The following is an 8,583-nucleotide window of genomic DNA, read 5'->3' on the forward strand; positions in this document are numbered from 1 at the left end:
TTTATTAAAGGGTTGGTCTTATGTTGTGACTGTGTGGATATTGCTGATGTCAATTAGTGGCATGTCACTAGTCAATATAGCACTATCCAATAGGAAAGGGCTTCAGGTAGCCTTGGTTTTGGACTGTTTCTGTTTTCAACAATGACAATTCAGCTGAAGCAAAAACAGACTGTCACCCAGGATAGATAAAAGGATGGGGGATAATCATAATTAACTTTCAAATCCCTGCACCTGCTGTAGCGCACTCAGATATGTGTATGTAGCATGCAGCCAACAGGCTTCTTTCTCCTCAGTTAATCCGTTTTCTGGGGAAACGAACAACAGTGCTTCATATAGATGTGTTGGTTGAATTATGCAACAATCTCCTGTGTTTGCCAGAATACTTGGTCAAGCTGGTGTGATTGAAGGTGCAAAACGCTTCCTTCCATTGGCAAACAATAGCAGATGAAAAAAGGGCCATAGAGGATGAGAACCAATGGAAATCTAAAAGGCATACAATAGGTAGAACTTTGCAATAGCAGAAGCAGACAACATGCCATAACATAATCACTGGCGACACAATGGTGCTGCTATTCCGGTAACACTAGCCCACTGCTCTCCTTCCGCTTCCCTGGCTCCCTTGGTTCAGTGGACAAAAGGAGATTACCTGCTGGGCACTGTATCAGATAGGTGTGACTCACGTGTAGCCTAGTTGAACAGGCAGCAGCTCCCCAATGTATTAACCAGCTTAAAACACACTCTGCGTAAACCCTAACCTTTCTGATGCTAGCCAGGATAGTCTAGTATTAGACACAGGAGGCGCATTGAAATGCACTTTCCACCTGTTGCAAGCCGGGTATGGCTTTTGGATCTTTCTCTCACTGCTCTGAACCATATTGGATTTTTGGAAGGATTTATTCTCATGGTGGTTTATTTATGTATTTTATAAAAAAATTATTTAACCTTTATTTAACCAGGAAAGCCCATTGAGACCCAGAGTTTCTTTTTCAAGGGAGACCTGGCCAAGAAGGCAGCAACAATTAATACGTTACAGAATTAAAACATAAGACAATACAATTCAACAACATGATCCAGCCTAAAATAGGCATTTACACTGTAAATGTCCTGGGGACATTAAGTAGCAGCCACCTGGCAGACCGGGTATGGTAACTGCTGTGGTGAAGGAGACCAGACTACAGAGGTAAGGAGGGAGTTTACCTAAAAGGGCTTTGTAGATGAACACATACAAATGTAGCGTTCTGCGCAAATAAAGTGAGGTCCAACCCACCATTTGGTACAAGGTGCAATGGTGGGTGAGTGACTTGGTATTTGTAATTAAGCGCAAGGATGCATGATAAACAGAGTCCAATCTCTGTAAGACAGAGGAGGCTGCATGCATATACAACAGGTCACCATAATAAATTACAGAGAGAAAAGTGGCCTGATCAAGCCGGAAGCAACCCTTATTATGAAAATAAAAACCCAATTTCAATTTAAGCTTCCTCACAAGACTATCCATATGAACTTTAAAGGACTTGTCATCCAACCATGTACCTAGGTATTTGTAGGATAACACTTTTTCAATGGATAAGCCACCAGATGTGACAATGCTAACCTTCTCTGGCTGAGTGGGAGCTCTGGTAAAGATCATGAATTTTGTTTTTTGTACATTCAAGTCCAGTTTAAGACCATAAAGGGAGGCCTGCAGTGACTGAAAAGCAGTCTGGAGCTCTTCAACAGCCTGAACCACAGAAGGAGCACATGAATATATGACTGTATCATCTGCATATAGATGCAACTTTGCTGGTTGCATCCCATTTCCCAAATCATTAATAAAAATTGCGAAAACACAGTAGCTAAAATGGAACCCTGGCGCACACCTCTATTAATCTCAAGAAAGCTAGACTTGTGATTGTCAGCATATACACATTGTGTTCTGTCAGAAAGATAGTTCCTAAACCAATTTACTGCCCCTTCACTGATACCAATGTTACTGAGTCTAGCTAGCAACAATTCATGGTCAACTGAATCAAAAGCCTTTGATAAATCAACAAACAGAGCAGCAAAATATATATATATATATATTTTTTTTTGCCGTATCTTTCTAACTGTGCTCTTTCACAAAAGCTCTCAACCTATAACCTACAGTTGAAGTCGGAAGTTTAAATACACCATAGCCAAACACATTTAAACTCAGTTTTTCACAATTTCTGACATTTAATCCGAGTACAAATTCCCTGTCTTAGGTCAGTTAGGATCACCACTTTATTTTAAGAATGTGATATGTCAGAATAATAGTAGAGAGAATGATTTATTTCAGCTTTTATTTCTTTCATCACATTTCCAGTGGTTCAGAAGTTTACATACACTCGAAAAAAATTAGTATTTGGTAGCATTGTCTTTCAATTGTTTAACTTGGGTCAAACGTTTCGGGTAGCCTTCCACAATCTTCCCACAATAAGTTTGGGGAATTTTGGCCCATTCCTCCTGACAGAGCTGGTGTAACTGAGTCAGGTTTGTAGGCCTCCTTGCTCGCACACGCTTTTTCAGTTCTGCCCACAAATGTTCTATAGGATTGAGGTTAGGGCTTTGTGATGGCCACTCCAATACCTTGACTTTGTTGTCCTTAAGCCATTTTGCCACAACTTTGGAAGTATGCTTGGGGTCATTATCCATTTGGAAGACCCATTTGCAACCAAGCTTTAACTTCCTGACTGATGTCTTGAGATGTTGCTTCAATATATCCACATAATTTTCCTTCCTCATGATGCCATCTATTTTGTGAACTGCACCAGTCCCTCCTGCAGCAAAGCACCCCCACAGCATGATGCTACCACCCCTGTGCTTCACGGTTGGGATGGTGTTCTTCGGCTTGCAAGTTCCCCCTTTTTCCTCCAAACATAACGATGGTCATTATGGCCAAACAGTTATATTTTTGTTTCATCAGACCAGAGGACATTTCTCCAAAAAGTACGATCTTTCTCCCCATGTGCAGTTGCAAACCGTAGTCTGGATTTTTTATGGCGGTTTTGGAGCAGTGGCTTCTTCCTTGCTGAGCGGCCTTTTAGGTTATGTCGATATAGGACTCGTTTTACTGTGGATATAGATACTTTAGTACCTGTTTCCTCAAGCATCTTCACAAGGTCCTTTGCTGTTGTTCTTGGATTGATTTGCACTTTTTGCACCAAAGTACGTTCATCTCTAGGAGACAGAACGTGTCTCCTTCCTGAGCGGTATGACTGCTGCGTGGTACCATGGTGTATATACTTGCGTACTATTGTTTGTACAGATGAAAGTGGTACCTTCAGGCGTTTGGAAATTGCTCCCAAGGATGAACCAGATTTGTGGAGGTCTGCAATTATTTTTCTGAGGTCTTGGCTGATTTCTTTTGATTTTCCCATGATGTCAAGCAAGGAGGCCCTGAGTTAGAAGGTAGGCCTTGAAATACATCCACAGGTACACCTCCAATTGACTCAAATGATGTCAATTAGCCTATCAGAAGCTTCTAAAGCCATGACATCATTTTCTGGAATTTTCCAAGCTGTGTAAAGGGACAGTCAATTTAGCATATGTAAACTTCTGACCCACTGGAATTGTGATACAGTGAAATAATCTGTCTGTAAACAATTGTTGGAAAAATTACTTGTGCCATGCACAAAGTATATGTCCTAACCGACTTGCCAAAACTATAGTTTGTTAACAAGAAATGTATGGAGTGGTTGAAAAACGATTTTTAATGAATCCAACCTAAGTGTATGTAAAATTCCGACTTCAACTGTATATACTTATTAGTTGTTGTTAGTTGTTATTAGTCCCATCCTTCAGCTCCATTCAGCACCTCCCATCTATCTCTTAACACTATCCATGTTGGATTTCTATTTGCCATATACTTTTCAACTGTACTGTGATGTTTCACAAAAGTTCTGAACCCTTCTATTCTCATTGTTTCTACAGATTGTAAATTGAAAATAAACATTTTTGCTAAAAGTATTATTATATTATTGATCGATTGACTATGACTTTTCAGATCACCCAGTAGTGCTATCTGCAGCGTTAGCTCCAGGTAAATATTGCAATCCTTCAGCCATTCCTGGACCTGTGACCAAAAACAAGCTACAAATGGACAGTACCAAAACAAATGATCGAGTGATTCTGTCTCTTTGCAGAAACATCTGCAGAACTGGGAAGATTGTATCCCCCATATAAATAACATTCTATTGGTAGCAAGAATTTTGTATAATCATTTAAATTGAAAGATTCTAAGTTTTGAATTCGCCGTCGTTTTGCGTACCAGTTCATAAACACTATGCCATGGAATCGGTACGTCAAAAATCTCTTCCCAACTATTTTGCAATCTAAATGGGACGGCTGTCAATCCTTTGGTCCTTAAATGAAACTGGTATACATTTTTATTTATCACAATTTTCTTTAACCAATTATGTTCTTTAATGCAGGGCCGACAGACAAGTTCCTTACTTTTTCCCCCTTCCACTTTCCTCTTCCATTTTTGCGGTAATGCTGCAATTATTTGGTTGTAATTTTGGGTAGATCAGACATTTCCATATGTTTTTGTTAGCTGCATGTGCGACATAACTCCACCAGTCCTACCTATGATATCATTTACGAAGATTATACCTTTTTTAAACAACAGTTTTTTATCAATTAGTATATTTGAGTTTAACCACAATATTTGTTGCATTATTTATTCTGTCGTTTCTGGAGGATTAAATTGAAATTGCAGCAACCTTTCTATGGCTTGTTTTACAAATAGTGATATTTGGGAGAAGATTTCCTTTTCAAATAACTGAAAGTGAGAGGTTGTAATCTGAATAAAGGGAAAAAGGCCATTCTTGAACATGGTGTGAGACAATCTTACTAATTTTCTAGAGAACCAGTTTGGATTTAAGTATAACTTTTGCATGACTGAAGCTTTTAGTGATAGGTCTAAAGCTTTAATATTTCATAATTTCTGTCCTCCGAATTCATATTCATTATATAAATAGGCCCATTTAATTTTGTCTGGCTTGCCGTTCCAAATAAAATTGAATATTTTTTTCTCATTTAATTAAAAAAAACTGTTCACTAGGCGTAGGCAAGACCAGAAGCAAATAGGTAAACTGGGATAATACTAAAGAGTTAATCAGGGTGATATTTCCACAAATTGAAAGGTATTTACCTTTCCATGGTAGCAAGATCTTATCTGTTTTTGTTAACTTTTTATTAACATTTGTTGGAGTGAGATCATTTATTTCATTTGGGATATGTATTCCGAGTATATCCACATCACCATCAGACCATTCTATTGGTAAACTACATGGTAATGTAAAAATTGTATTTTTTAGTGATCCAATACGTAATATAGTACATTTATCATAATTTGGTTGTAATCCAGAGCGGCTAGAAAATTTATCTAGATCTTCTATGAGGCTGTGGAGGGATTCAAGTTGTGGATTTAAAAGAAAACATGAATCATCAGCGTACAATGACACCTTTGTTTTTAAGCCCTGGATTTCTAATCTCTTGATATTATTGTTGGATCTGATTTTAATAGCTTACATTTTGATGGCCATAATAAAAATATATGCCGATAGTGGACAGCCTTGTTTCACTCCTCTTGACAGTTTAAACATTTCGGAGAAATAGCCATTATTTACTATTTTACACCTAGGGTTACTATACATGATTTTAACCCATTTTATAAGCGATTCTCCAAAATTGAAATTCTCCAGGCATTTATATATAAACTCCAGTCGTACTTTATCAAATGCCTTTTCAAAGTCCGCTTTGAATAGCAGGCCTGGGTTCCCAGATTTTTCATAGTGTTCTATTGTTTCCAGTAGTTGCCTTATATTGTCGCCAATGAATCGCCCATGTAAAAAACCTGTGTGATTAGAATGATGTCCGAAAATACCTTTTTAATTCTATGCACTATACATTTTGCTATAATTTTTGCATCACAACACTGAAGTGTAAGGGGCCTCCAATTTTTTTAATGGACTGGATCTTTATATTTCCCACTTGTATCCTGTTTCAGTAATAATGAAATCAGACCTCCTTCTTGAGTGTCTGATAATCTACCATTTACATAGGAGTGGTTAAAACATGCTAATAACGGTCCTCTGAGTATATCAAAAAAGGTTTGGTATACCTCGACTGGTATGCCATCCAACCCTGGAGTTTTCCCGGACTTAAAGTATTTAATTGCATCCAGAAGTTCCTCCTCTGTAATTTCACCTTCACATTAGTCTTTCTGTATGGCTGTTAATTTTACATTATCTACAATTAGCTTCAGTTAGAGGAGATGGAGGCGACTGAAACGAAAACATATGCTTAAAGTACTTTGCTTCCTCCTTCAAAATATCATTTGGTGAATCATGGGTGACTCCGTCATATGTAACCAGTTTCAGTAAATTATTTTTGGTAGCATTTCTATGTTGAAGATTAGAAAATAATTTGGTGCATTTTTCCCCATATTCCATCCAGTTTTCTTTATTTCTTATAATATATTACACTTGATCTTTCTTGAATAAGTTTCTCCATTTATTTTTGTTTTTCCTCTAATTTATTCTGAGCCTCTATGTTACAGTTTTTATTGCCATCTAACTGTTCTGTTAGACCTTCTATTTCCTTTGTTAGTATGGACTCTTTTGACCTAAATAGCTTTTGTTTTCAAGATGAGTCCTGAATTGCATGGCCTCTAAAGGCACAGTTAAAAGTGTCCCATACAATAAGGGGATTTGCTGTACCTATGTTATGTCGGAAAATATGTTATAAATTCCTCTGTCCTAGTTAAAAACAAGTTATCATCCAATAGGCTTTGATTAAATTTCCAATATCCTCACCCACGTGGAAATTCAGTCAGAGTAATGTATATGCCAATTATATGATGGTCCGACCGCATTCTGTCCCCTATCAACACTTTTTAAACTTTTGATGCCAACAAGAATGACATAAGAAAGAAGTCAAGACGACTAGCTTGATTGAGTCTCCGCCATGTACAGTGAGGAGAACAAGTATTTGATACATTGCCAAATTTGCAGGTTTTCCTACTTACAAAGCACGTAGAGGTCTGTAATTGTTATCATAGGTACACTTCAACTGTGAGAGACAGAATCTAAAACAAAAATCCAGAAAATCACATTGTATGATTTTTAAGTAATTAATTTGCATTTTATTGCATGACATAAGTATATGATACATCAGAAAAGTATAACTTAATATTTGGTACAGAAACCTTTGTTTGCAATTAAAGAGATCATACGTTTCCTGTAGGTCTTGACCAGGTTTGCACACACTGCAGCAGGGATTTTGGCCCACTCCTCCAAACAGACCTTCTCCAGATCCATCAGGTTTTGGGGCTGTCGCTGGGCAATACGGACTTTCAGCTCCCTCCAAAGATTTTCTATTGGGTTCAGGTCTGGAGACTGGCTAGGCCACTCCAGGACCTTGAGATGCTTCTTACGGAGCCACTCCTTAGTTGCCCTGGCTGTGTGTTTCGGGTCGTTGTCATGCTGGAAGATCCAGCCACGACCCATCTTCAATGCTCTTACTGAGGGAAGAAGGTTGTTGGCCAAGATCTTGCGATACATGGCCCCATCCATCCTCCCCTCAATACGGTGCAGTCGTCCTGTCCCCTTTGCAGAAAAGCATCCCCAAAGAATGATGTTTCCACCTCCATGCTTCACGGTTGGGATGGTGTTCTTGGGGTTGTACTCATCCTTCTTCTTCCTCCAAACACGGCGAGTGGAGTTTAGACCAAAAAGCTCTATTTTTGTCTAATCAGACCACATGACCTTCTCCCATTCCTCCTCTGGATCATCCAGATGGTCATTGGCAAACTTCAGCTTCAAGCTTCAGCTTCAAGCTGCTTGCCTATTGTCCTGTAGCCCATCCCAGCCTTGTGCAGGTCTACAATTTTATCCCTGATGTCCATACACAGCTCTCTGGTCTTGGCCATTGTGGAGAGGTTGGAGTCTGTTTGATTGAGTGTGTGGACAGGTGTCTTTTATACAGGTAACGAGTTCAAACAGGTGCAGTTAATACAGGTAATGAGTGGAGAACAGGAGGGCTTCTTAAAGAAAAACTAACAGGTCTGTGAAAGCCGGAATTCTTACTGGTTGGTAGGTGATCAAATACTTTTAATTAGTTAAATGCAAATTAATTAGTTAAAAATCATGTGTACCTATGATAACAATTACAGACCTCTACATGCTTTGTATGTAGGAAAACCTGAAAAATCGGCAGTGTATCAAATACTTGTTCTCCCCACTGTATATCTCACTAGGTCAGGATATTTAAGCCTCCATATATCTACTAGTTCTAATGTATCTATAACATTCATGATTTCCTTTAGAGCATGAGGGTGATAGTTTGTAGTGTGATTTCCTTTACGGTCCGTTGAGCTATTTAAAACAGTATTATAATCTCCCACCATAATAATAGAGTCTTGTATTGCTTGCAGGGTTGATAATTTATTATATATATTGTCAAAGATGTGTGGATCATCATTATTTGGTCTGTAAAGGTTAAGGAGCCATATCTGTTTATGGTCCAATAACATATTTCAAATCATCCATCTACCTTGCGGATCTGTTTGGACAATTT

Source organism: Coregonus lavaretus (assembly GCF_964263955.1).
Source record: "Coregonus lavaretus genome assembly, chromosome: 25".
NCBI classification, from domain to species: Eukaryota; Metazoa; Chordata; class Actinopteri; order Salmoniformes; family Salmonidae; genus Coregonus; species Coregonus lavaretus.